This window comes from Oryctolagus cuniculus, chromosome 3, assembly GCF_964237555.1.
Source record: "Oryctolagus cuniculus chromosome 3, mOryCun1.1, whole genome shotgun sequence".
Classification (NCBI taxonomy): domain Eukaryota; kingdom Metazoa; phylum Chordata; class Mammalia; order Lagomorpha; family Leporidae; genus Oryctolagus; species Oryctolagus cuniculus.
The window spans coordinates 73,266,269-73,279,120 of record NC_091434.1 but is presented as its reverse complement, the minus strand read 5'-3'; the positions used below and the strand labels follow the sequence as shown (position 1 = coordinate 73,279,120).

Here is a 12,852-nt window from a genome sequence, read left to right as displayed (position 1 = left end):
ATTTCTGATGTTTCACTATGGAGATCTGTCATAGAGTTGGAAAGAACCTTTTTTGAGTTGCTTCAGGTAAAGTTAGACATTTTGATATTGATAGTTTTGTGAAAGTCTTCTATTAAAATACTTCTGTATGGGTGCATTTGTTAGCTTTTACTCAACACTACAATAAACCTCTTTTGCAAAAATGGCTGTTTTTGGGGATACTCTCAGGAGTGACCACTTTGAATGCTGTAGTGGCAGGTGCATTGGTGGTTCAGTGGTAGAATTCTCGCCTCCCACGCGGGAGACCCGGGTTCGATTCCCGGCCAATGCAGGTATGTCTTTTGCATTTTTGGGATCTTTACACTTCTCTGCAAAATTGCACTGCATAGGCTGGTGCTAGGACCCTTGTCTAGGCGATCCTGAACTGATGACAAGAGTCCATGAAGCAGCAACACAATCTTAGTAGGATCTCAAAGTTACTACACTCAATAAGAGCGTAGGAGAGTTTTTGCAGTTTGGAATGTTGGTTCTTGGAGCCACTGCCACTACCACCTACACTCCTGGACGGTCCCTGAAAACTTCGAGAACACCCAGGTCCTCGATCACAGAGTGCACCTTGGGCTGAGCGCTAAGCTGCCTCCCTGTGGCAGGAGAGGAGCCACGGAGCCGGGGGGCGCACCCGAGGGCCTGGGGCACAGACACCATGAACCAGATTTCTTGGCCTGGGCTGCCATCTCTGCCTCCGTAAGTTCAATGCTGTTCTGAGAATGGGTCCGCGTCCCCCGCGGTGTATGAGTCAACAGGTGTTGGCCTGAAAATTACATCTGAAAGCTAGAGCCATGCCTTCAGCCTTGCTGTGAGTGTGTCTCTCATTTCTTCCTGTGCCAACGCCTCTCACACCTTCAGGAAATGCTGGACTGGCTGGAGCTGGACTCTGGCACCCGACTTGCACGGTGTCCACTGTTAAGTGAGGGAGTCGATTGAGAAGGGCGTGCACAAACCCAGAGCAGGCCGCGTCAAAGAAGGAAACTTGGACGTGCTCTTTGTCACAACTGGACGGGAAATACCCCCAACGGTGAACTGCTGCCTCTCAAGGACCACGCAGCAGGCGCTTCCACCAATGAAATAATGTGGCTATAGCCGTTCTCCCGGGAGAGGTTTTTTTTTTTTTTTTTGCTTTCATTTAGTGCGAAAGGTGCATAAGAGCTTTTTTTAAGAGAGAGAAATCTGGGTTCATACCGCGCACAAGGAACCAGCCACGTGGAGGAGCATCTAGCCCAGGAAGCCTGGAGGCTCAGGGCTATAGCAAGCCCCCTCCTGGGAAGAGGCCAGGGAAGAAGAGAAGGGACCGGGACGCCCCCCTGCACTCCATAGATATGTGCAGTTGTGGAGCGTTGATCAAAAATTTTAAAATTTTTGGTTAAGGAGATGAAATGCTAAGTAACCTGATTTTATCACCAGACATTGAATACCTATATCAGATTATCACACTGTACCTCATAAAAATTCACAATTAATATAATAATTATTTTTTTTAAATACAATTCAATCTCATTAAAATAGGAATTAAAGAGAAAAAATACAATAGTACTTACTGCATAGGACTTTTGTGAGGCTAGAGGACCATGTAGGCAAATCGCTTAACCCAGTGTTGGCACAAAGTAGGTACTCAAATGTTATTTAGCTGGTCTTCTTGTTTGTATTACTCTTATTGGAAGTGGATGCTGGGTGGCAGTTGGCCAGAGATCTTAGTAGGAAAGAGCAGAAGTAAACTATCAGCACAACTTGGGAAATCCTCCCAGGCACAGATGTGTGTATCTGGAGGCAACTGGGAAGGAGCCAAGCCAGAAGTAGAAGCTGAAGATGCTAGGGTGAAGAGGAAATGTAAAGGAACCAAGTACCTGAGGGGAAGAGAAGGAAATATGAGCTCAGGAACCAGGGGACTAATCCTTCCAGAAAAGAAGAGCCAGGCAGTGTCTGAGATGTAAAAGGAGAGGATTCATACGGAGTTTTGAAGAGACCAGAAAGAGGACAAGTAAACACACTTTGTCCTCCCAGTAATGGAAGCAAGGAGATTGTTGACAAAAAGTGGGAAGAGTTGAGTGAGAAAAGAATCCTTAGAAGCATTTACAAAGATCCCTAACTATTCTATTTTTCAAGTTTAAATTACCTTCAGATTTTTTTTAACCTCATCATGGCTCCAAGTGTAAAGTAAAGAACAGAAGAGTGTTAAGAGCAATCAGGAAATATTACAGGATTAACCTACTGCCACTCAGCGGCATTGATAAAGGAGCTGGCAGTGGGAATCAGCCCTCAAATCTGATAAGCCTGCTTGCTTTCCTGCTGGGAGGAAAATCAAGGAGAACCAACCACAGCAGAGGCCATGACTCCATCAAAGACCCAAGTGAACCATACAAATACCTTTCATCTAACAGTTTGAACAATAAGCCTACAGCCTAGAAAATCTGACTTCTCAAGGCCTCTTCAAGGTCCTTTTTAGATCTATGGTTTTAGAAAGTTTTCCCTTTTCATGCAGGGTAACTTCTGATACTGGATGGCCTTCCAGATTTACCTTCTTTTTTTTTTTTTTAAAAAAAAGATTTATTTATTTAAAGGCAGATCTAAAGGGGGGGGGGAGAGAGAGAAAGAGAGAGAGAGAGAGATCCACTGGCTCAGTCCTCAAATGGCTGCAACAGCTGGGGCTGGGCCAGGCCAAAACCAGGAACTGGGAACTCCACCCTGGTCTCCTACATGAGCAGCAGGGACCCAAGCACTTGAGCCATCGTCTGCTACTTTTCTAGGTGTGATAGCAAATAGATGGATTGGAAGTGGAGCAACCAAGACTTGAACCATATGGGATGCCAGTGTGATAGGTGGCAGCTTAATCCGCTGGCCACAATGCTGGCCCCCAGATTTAACTTCTTTAGGGAACCATCAATCCTTAAAACAAACTTGTTTCCCCTTCAGTTAAATGTGTGTGTGTGTGTGTGTGTGTGAATGTTCATATCTAGTATGAACAAGCCATCTAAATCTGGTGGCTTGATTTCTTGTTTTCCAAATGGTTTGGGGTCAACTGGAGAGGAAAACATGGATTTTCCCAGGACTGGTTCTGGTAGAGGCATAATGATTTCCATTTGTGCCTTCATATGCCTTCTAAACTCTCAGTGTGACAATGTGCTCTCTCCTAGTGCAACAGCTTCAATTATTAAACCAGAAAGTGTGTAGGGAATTTGTCCTGCAGGGCTACAAGCCTGTTTGATCCCAAGACAATATGGGGACTTCAGATGCTTTACAAAAGCAGAGGGGAAAATCTGATGAAGATAAAGTACTGTATGCCACAGCTTGTTATTCTGAGCAGCACTGAGGCTGCCAGCCCATTAGACTCATTTCTGTTTTTGCCATCAATACTGCCCTAGCAATGGCTTATTTGTAAAGGGAGTAGGTTCTAGGAAATGCATTCATTTATAAAAGATGCCACCACACATATTCTGCAGATAATTGTGTGTTCATGAACTTTACCTGTGACTAAATACATTTCATTCCTTACAGCTGAGCTTCAGTAATTGGTTTTTGCAGCATCAAACACATCCAACAAGGAAAATGCTTGTATGGGAAGCCCAGCTCTCTCCTCACTTTTTGAAATGCCTTTTACAGCAGATAGGAAAATCCATCCAAGCTCTGAGCTGCCAGATCCCAAGGTCAAATCATAAAGAGCTGGCACCTGGGAACCCAAAGGGGAGGAGCAGGTGGTTTCAGAAGAGCTAAGTGACCCTGAGGGTAGCCAGCCAGGGAAGCAAAAAACAAATGACAGTGGGAGGGAGACAGTGGTCAGGAAGAGGATGACCAGGGTCCCTATAGACGTCAGCCTCACACTCACAGAACAGGGCAGCTCAGTGTGCTTTGTTTTCCTAGGTCTACTGTAGCCATAGAGATCTCTTGAAGTGCTTAACCAGCCACCAAACCATATAGCATAACCCATTCCAGACCCAACTACCATCGGGGATTGAAGAGTCATTATCGTGTTATGTCAGATCTGGCCGTGAAAAGAAAATGTGGGCTCATCCGGTGGATTGATTAGTTAATTTATTCAGGGAGGAAAAAGAAGGCTAAATGTGCACCATTTGCTTTGGCCTTGAAAGCACTGAATTATACACTTCAACAGTTTGGTTCATTGGGTCCCACATTGCCAGGAAAATTAAACCAGTTGGTATATCTCGATATTTATGTGTAAATTTGAGACTAAAATAGGCACTAGGATTCCAAAAATTCATCATTTGGGGTATGCGAAGTTATCTTATTTTTACCTTCTTGGCCACTTTTAAAAAGAGTTATGATGTGAGTAAATTCACTCATCCCTTTCTTTTACTCACTCAGACACTTAATGTCTATGGCTCTTTCCCTTCTGCCTGCACTCCCCATTGTGTGAGTATTCAAGTGTCAATCTTCCCCAGTCCCTTTTGTTCATTTAAAAGCATTTTAAAACTTTTCTATCCTGTAGTAAGAGATAAGGGCTAATGAAGGGTCATTTTCTCAATGCTGTCTGCATTTTCACAACTCCATGATTATAGTAGGATGTCACCTATAGAAGCAGGGCCAGCAAGATTTCTGGGAGCAGCAGGATTGTTTCCAAGAATCTTGAATCCTCTTTTTTTTTTTTTTTTTTTTTTTTTTTTAGTTTTGACAGGCAGAGTGGACAGTGAGAGACAGACAGAGAGAAAGGTCTTCTTTTTTGCCCTTGGTTCACCCTCCAATGGCCACTGCGGCCAGTGCGCTGTGGCCGGCGCATCGCGCTGATCTGAAGCCAGGAGCCAGGTGCTTCTCCTGGTCTCCCATGTGGGTGCAGGGCCCAAGCACTTGGGCCATTCTGCACTGCACTCCCTGGCCACAGCAGAGAGCTGGCCTGGAAGAGGGGCAACCGGGACAGAATCCGGCTCTCCGACCGGGACTAGAACCCGGTGTGCCAGCACCGCTAGGCGGAGGATTAGCCTATTGAGCCACGGCGCCAGCCTTGAATCCTCTTATAAAGGGTGTTAGTACCACTATCAGCCTCTCAGTCTCTTACCTTTACTTTGTTTTGCCTTCATCAGCCATAGGACCTACTGTGTGTTGGGCCACTGTGCTTGGTGCGGAGACTGAAAAATAGAAGAGGCATTTCTTTAAGGCTCCTAATCAGATGGAAGAAGAGATACACAACCAATTATAATAAAGTTTACTAAGTGTTAAAATAAAACTGTGCTGACGGTGCTGTGAAAATCCTCAGAAGGCAATTCTGCCTACTTGGGAGAGAAAGCATCAACGTTGGTAAGGTTTAAGTAGGTAGTTTTGAAAGGAGTAGAAAATTGTCTGGTGGCAAAGGCCATAAACATGGATCTAGCAAATGTAACTCAATCAAAACATGGATGTTCTTTGATAAGCTGTGCCAAAACCTCCCCCATCTATCACAAAAGCCTGGAGGTTATAGGGCACTCGATATCAGGCAGCTCCCCAGTGTAGAGTGAAAGACTTTGCAGGCTTTCTCAGAGCACACAGGTAAGACTGTGAATAAAAATGTCAGTCCTGGAGACAGATTCTTCTCTGAGTGCTGTGCAGTCAGATGCACAGTCGCAACCTACACCATGCTTGCAGCTCCCTGATGCAAATCAGATAATAAATGAACATTCGTGATTGCATTCCAAACTAATAGTCCAGCACTCCAGAGGGATCGCTTCAGACTTGTATTCAAGTCCATGTTCAGCACAGAAGATTCTGATGGATTTGGGCATGTGGTGCAAAGGCACAGAAAGAACATCAGATGTTTTTTTCCCTCTGTTGATGATGTATAAAGGCAACCACTATCCTCCAGAACCCAGGCTTGAACCCTTGGTATAGTATTTGAGATGGTAGAATGCCATGGTTAAATTTCCAGGCTTTTGGGAGCCAGTGTTACAGTGCAGCAGTTAAGTTAGCTTGCAATGCCTTTGGCATCCATATCAGATTAGCTGCTTATCTTCTGATACAGTATCCTACTAATACACCTGGGGAGGCAGTAGATGATGGCCAAGTACTTGGCCCCTGCTACCCATGTAGGAGACCTAGATGGAATTCCTGCCTCTTGGCTTCAACTTAGCCTGGCCCTGGCTGTTACAGCCATTATTTGGGAAGAGAACCAAATATAGAAACTCTCTCTCTCTCTCTCTCTCTCTCTCTCTCCCTTTCCTTCCTTCCTTCCTTCCTCCCTCCCTTCCTTCCTTCCTTCCTTCCTTTCTTTCTTTCTTTCTTTCTTTCTTTCTTTCTTTCTTTCTTTCTTTCTTTCTTTCTTTCTTTCTTTCTTTCTCTCTTTCTCTCTTTCTCTCTTTCTCTCTCTCTTTCTCTCTTTCTTCTTTCTTTCTTTTTCTTTCTCTCTCTCTCTCACCTTTGATGTTCTCCCTTTCAAATAAATAAATACATACATCTATTTAAAAATGATTGCAGGCTTTCAGAGACAGATGAAGTGGTTCTAATCCCAGCTCTTGGAGTTACTAGACATGTGACTTTGGCAAATGATTGACATTTTTGTGCCCATTCCCTCATCTGTTACAAAGGGGAGATATTATGCCTGTCATATATGACTGTTATAAGGATCAAATCATTTAACGTGTATAAAAACATTCAAGGTTTACCTGGCACATAATAAATTATCTATACATGTTACCTATTATCATCTTTCCAGTATCTAGGAACAAATTCCCTCTTTCTTACACTTCATTCCAACACTTAGGAATGAAGACATATGGTAAGTTTCAGGAACCATCACATACATCTCAAACACACATAGAACCATCCAGGGCAATGACTCCCTTCCCTCCCTGGGATTGGGCAGACTTTTTGGTGGGTGATAATGCATATATCTTGGAGCAGGCAACTCTTCTTCTCTGATGCCTGTTGAGTGGTAAAATGGAGTCATTGTGTCCTCTCTTCTACCTGCCTTCAGCATGGCATCTTCCTTAATGCTCTTGTGAAAAGGTTTAAAGGGATCCTTAATGTTCCTACAGGGTCCAGACCAACAGGCAAAATTCTGAAAATAATCTATTATAAGGAAGAGTCTGTGTGCCTTGCAGTATGGTCCGGTGTTAGGACTATCAACAGCTATTTCCATGTAGGTAACAGAAATTGGGACATTAATATGTTCAACCTACTTTACTTCTCCTCCCCAGAACCTAATCTAGGTCCTCATCAATTGTTACAGTCTAATGACTGCTTTACAGCTGTCCAGTTTCCCCATTGCTAGCCTCTCTCCTTTCTAGTCCATTCCCTCCATGCATCTCAATTGATTGTCCTAAAGCATTTCTCTGATCACTTCACTTTCCTGCTTCAAAACCTTCATTGGCTCTTCACGGTTTCATTTACCTATTGGGGCCAGCAGGTATCACAGGTGAGGAAAGTAAGTAGACTAAGTGAAACAGGCACAGTGAGGATTTGAAAGCTAGGAAACATGTAACTTCTATAAGGAAATGTGCCTTTTGCCACTTATCTTGATAATGAAGACGTTATGGAGCTACAGTTGGTTTCTCAACCTTAGTCAAGACTGTACAAGAAATAACGGGGGCCAGCATTGTGGTGCAGCAGGTAAAGCCACCACCTGTGATACCAGCATTCCACGTGGAACATTCCATGTTCTGCTGCTCCACTTCTGATCTAGCACCCTGCTAATGACCTAGCAGCAGATAGCCCAAGTGTTTGGACCCCTGCCACTCATATGAATGACCCAGATGAAGTCCTGGCTCCTGGCTTTGGCCTGGCTCAGTCACGGCCATTGCAGCCATCAGGGGAGTGAACTAGCAGATGGATGGTCTCTAGCTCTCCTGTTCTCTCTGTAACTCTGACTTCCAAATAAATAAATAAATAATTCTTTAAAAAAGAAAAATAAATAACTCACTCAATTCTTTGCTATATGGCAGACAAGGCTGCAAGCCAAAGGATTGTAGTATCGGCACATTGGCTTGATAACTCAAACAGAGATCAAACAGAACAGTGGCTCATGAAAGATAGAAGAAGTATTTACCATTCATATATATTTATGTAGGCATCATTAATATCCATGCTGGTAGGCAGTACCAGGTATGAGGAGTTAGATGGTTCTTCTCTGGAAGTTCAAATGGGGACCCTACTCTCTGCTATCTTGTCTTCAGTAGTTACATTAGCTAGTTTGCATTGCTGTAACAAAAAAACCGGAGCTATGTACTTCATTTTTTTAAAATGCAATTTACTGTACTAATAGTTTTGGTCTTAAGGGCCAAATGACACAGCCCTGCTCTTGTGAGGGCCCCTCTGGTTGCAGCATGTCGTGGTGAATGGCATCATGGCAGGAGCATGAGTGAGAGAGAGTGATTGCAGGATGACAGGGGAAACCAGGGAGTGATTCAGGGCTCAGACTCACTGTTTTATAACAATCCTTTTGCAAGAACCAACCAGGGTCCCAGAAGAACTACATTAGTTCCTTCCAAGGACAGCACCTTCAATAACCTAATTATTTCCCAGTGGGCCCTACCTCTCAAAGGTCCCACCACCTGGCAAAACCACCACACTAAGGATCAAGCTCCTGACAGGAAACCCTTGGGAAACCCCTCAAACAATACCCAAACCATAGCAGCAGTGAGTCTCAAAATGTGGTCCAAGGACTCCTGGAGATCCCCAAGACACTTTTAAGGGTCTGGAAAGTCAAAATTATTTTTATAAGAAGACTAAGGCATTATTGCCTTTGTCATTTTCATTTTCTCAGGAGTAGATAGTAGAGTATTCCAAAAGGTGTTAAAAGTAATAAGGAAAATTTGAATTAACAAGTTTTAAGTACATGTGATGTCTCTTACTCATTTTTTAAGTAACCATTTATTAAGTACTTGTAGAAGTGAAATTTATATTTAGTCTATAAATATTGATGGCACATTTTTAAAGGCAAGGTCTAGCATGTACTGCTGATGATACAGTGAGACATGGTCCTTGCCCTTGGTTGGCAGGGTGGGTGCAGCTAAGGTTCCAGCATAAAGGAGGAAGTCAGCTATCAAACTCTTAGGAACACAATTAACTATCTAATTACAACTGTGATAATGTTAAGAAGAAGGATAGAGCTATAACAGCAAAACATAGGGGTAAGGGGAGATCTTAATATGATTAGTAGGTCTAAGTTAAGATGAACCCCTGCAAGGCTGAACAACATTGGTGTTAAGGCTGCATGCTGATTTAAAAATCCTCATTTTGGGATATTATCAATAGCAGTCAGCCCTGTTCAAAGTCTGATCTAGAAGACCTGGGCAGACAGAATAGGGAGGTTTCAACACCACTGCACCTGACAACTCATCTCATAGAACTAAGATGGGCTTCCTGCAACATGTTTTTGACCCTTGTCTCAATAAAATTATTAATAAAACTTATTCTCTTAGCTATTTTGATCTAAGCAATCAATTATATGGTTATCCAGCTCATAGCTTTCACCAAAACTGTTAACTAGATAGTGATTTGGGTCAAATAATTTTTATTACATCCCTTTAGTTTAAAAGCAGGATTCTTCTGTTCAGTTTCAGAAGGTGTTATGGGTTCAGTTGTGTGCCCTAAAAAGACATATTAGAGTACTGACCCTCAACATCTCAGAACATGACCTTCAACATAGATAATAAAGTAAAAATGAGGTCATTGGAGTTGACCCTAATCCAATAAGACTAGTATTCTTATACAAAGATAAATCAAAACCCACACATGGGGAGAATACCACATGAGGATAAAAGCACAGATTCGGATGTTACAGCTACAAGCCCAGGAAGATAAAAAATTGCCAACGTCCACAGAAGCTGGGGTGGAGGCAGGGGAGAAGGGCTTAAACAGAGTCTCTCTCCCAGCCTCCAGAAGGAACTGAGTCTGCCCATACCTTGATCTTGGACTTCTAGCTTCCAGAGTTTTGAGGATATGAATTTCTATTGTTTTAAGTTTTAGTACTTTATGGCAGCCCCCCAAAATAATACAGAAGATAAAGCAGCTTAAGATGATTTCACACTCAACTAATAAAAGTTACCATGTGCAGAATAGATGTTTTGGTGGGGACATAAACCTTTGGTGACTTATTTTAATGTGCCAGTTTGACTGGGCCTCAGGCTGCCCAGATATTTATTTCAACATTACTCTTGATGAGTCTGCAAGGGTGTTTCTGGGTGAGATTAACATTTGGTGGACTGAGTAAAGTAGTTTGTCTTCCATAACAATGGGTGGGGGCCACTCATTAAAGCAGCCTGAATAGAACAAAAAAGATAGACTAATGGGCAATTCACTCTGCCTGTCTCCAGGTTGTGAGATTGGTCTTTTGGTACCTTTGATTCAAACTGAAACACTGGATTTTCCTGGCCCTACATTGTGGTGGAATGAGAAGGCCATGCCAAGATGGCCACTGGCAAGCTAGTGTCAGTTACTGAGGAATGGCTTCAGAACCCACCTGGCAAAGGAGCCTGCCTGGAAACAGGCAGTGATTAGTTATGGCATAAACTGCCCCTTGACCGGATTGGCTGCCTCGGCTATATAAGCTGCTGCACCAACTGAAATAAATGAGTCTGTATGCTGTTCGCCTCTGGCCCGCTTTCACCCAACTCCCAGTGTCTGTGTTGTGACTCCTCACCTCTTGCCCCCACCATGCTTCTCCTCCCAGAATGAATCCACCTCCACACTACAGCCTACTGACTTTGGACTTGAACCACACCATAAGCTGTCTGGTTCTCAGGTCTTCATACTTAGAACAAAACTACACCATCACTCTCCTGGGGCTCCAGATTGCTGATGCACAACTAATGAGCCAGTTTTATACTCTCTCTATCCATTATCCCCTCTCCGCCTCCCTCCCTCTCTCGTTACTTCTGTTTCTGTAGAGAATCCTGACTGACAACATTTCCCATACTAATAAAGTTCTATTTGTAATATGTTGGTGTCAAAAAAAAAGGCTTTGTTTGATGTAAAAAAAAAAATGGAGAATCACTCCACTGCAAATCACACATAGTCACACTTTCGTACATTGTTTTGCTTTTCTCTAGTACCCAGACTAAGAAAAAAATGCAGGAAGAGAACACTCTTTATGGTTCCATTTGTCTGTGCTCAAATACCTGTCAGGAGTATAATGGCTGGCACACATTAATATATTAACTGCTGTCTCACAATAAACATGTTATACTAAACAAGCATAACTGAGCTTCCAAAGGGAGAAAAAGCAATTCTTTGTACACATTAAAATGTGCCTGATGAAATGTTCCTTTCTTTTGCTACTTTGGCATTGTCACCCTGGAATCAGTAATACTCCTTAACAAGGTATTTTCTTTGAGATTGAACCTCAGAAAATTGTAAACCATCATAAAATGTATACCATGTAGTCACCTACAAAAAGCATATAAAATATCAACAGACCTGGTAACTATTCAATCTGCTGTGTCCCTTCCACGGCCTGTCCAACATTCAGACCCTGGAAGATTCATAACTCACATGATGCATAACTGCTTATGTCCCTGAAGCCTAAGTTGATTTAACACCAACAGGAAGTCAGTAAGTCATTGGAATGGTATTGGGAGGATAACTGGCTAAAGACGACACAGAGGTCACAGTCAAGAGGAGGTAGTTTGGCACAGTGGGACAAGCATGAGCACAAGGATAAAGCTATTTGAGTTTTAGTCTTGGCTCTACACTAGCAAGCTGTGTGGAATGCAGTCTATGAGCTTCACTCACTTTAAACACAACTTTCTTCCTACGTGAACAGATATGACTGGAGCATAGAGTTTCTCAAATTCTTGATTTTTTGTTGTAATGCTCTCCTGACTCTAACTGAAGCTCTTTTTTGTTTGTTTGTTTGTTTGTTTCTTTTTTTTAAACTTTTATTTAATGAATATAAATTTCCAAAGTACAGCTTATGGATTACAATGGCTTCCCCCCATAATTTCCCTCCCACCCGCAACCCTCCCCTTTCCCGCTCCCTCTCCCCTTCCATTCACATCAAAATTCATTTTCAATTCTCTTTATATTCAGAAGATCAGTTTAGTATATATTAAGTAAAGATTTCAACAGTTTGCACCCACATAGAAACACAAAGTGAAAAATACTGTTTGAGTACTAGTTACAGCATTAAATCACAATGTACAGCACTTTAAGGACAGAGATCCTACATGAGGAGTAAGTGCACAATAACTCCTGTTGTTGACTTAACAAATTGACACTCTTGTTTATGGCCTCAGTAATCACCGCAGGCTCTTGTCATGAGTTGCCAAGGCTATGGAAGCCTTTTGAGTTCACCGACCCTGACCATATGTAGAAAAGTTCATAGTCCAAGTTGAAGTTCTCTCCTCCCTTCAGAGAAAGGTACCTCCTTCTTTGATGACCTGTTCTTTCTACTGGGATCTTAATCGCAGAGATCTTTCATTTAGGTATTTTTTTTTTTTTTGACAGAGTGTTTTGATTTTCCATGCCTGAAATACTCTCATGGGCTTTTCAGCCGGATCCAAATGTCTTAAGGGCTGATTCTGAGGCCAGAGTGCTGCTTAGGACATTTGCCATTCCATGATTCTGCTGTGTATCCCGCTTCCCATGTTGGATCGTTCTCTCCCTTTTTTATTCTATCGGTTAGTATTTGCAGACACTAGTCTTGTTTATGTGATCCCTTTGACTCTTAGACCTATCATTATGATCAATTGTGACAGAAATTGATCACTTGGACTGTGAGATGGCATTGGTACATAAGTTATGATATCCATAGTTTTGAAGATGCAAGCATTGGGAACATTTTTCGATTTAATAATTGTGTTTTTCCATGCCTTCTTTTATTCACAAATATTTGTTGTGTGTCTATCTGTTAAGTGTAGCTCCTATTTTGCTTGGGAAAACTTAATTACTTACTACACG

General features: G+C 42.5%; 1 non-coding gene across 1 annotated transcript; it reads left to right on the top strand.

Moving 5' to 3' along the window:
• The first annotated feature begins 239 nt into the window (after positions 1 to 239).
• On the top strand, positions 240 to 310 carry TRNAG-CCC (transfer RNA glycine (anticodon CCC)). Its single transcript has one exon. It is a non-coding gene; the product is annotated as a tRNA-Gly (tRNA).
• Positions 311 to 12,852: the final 12,542 nt, after the last annotated feature.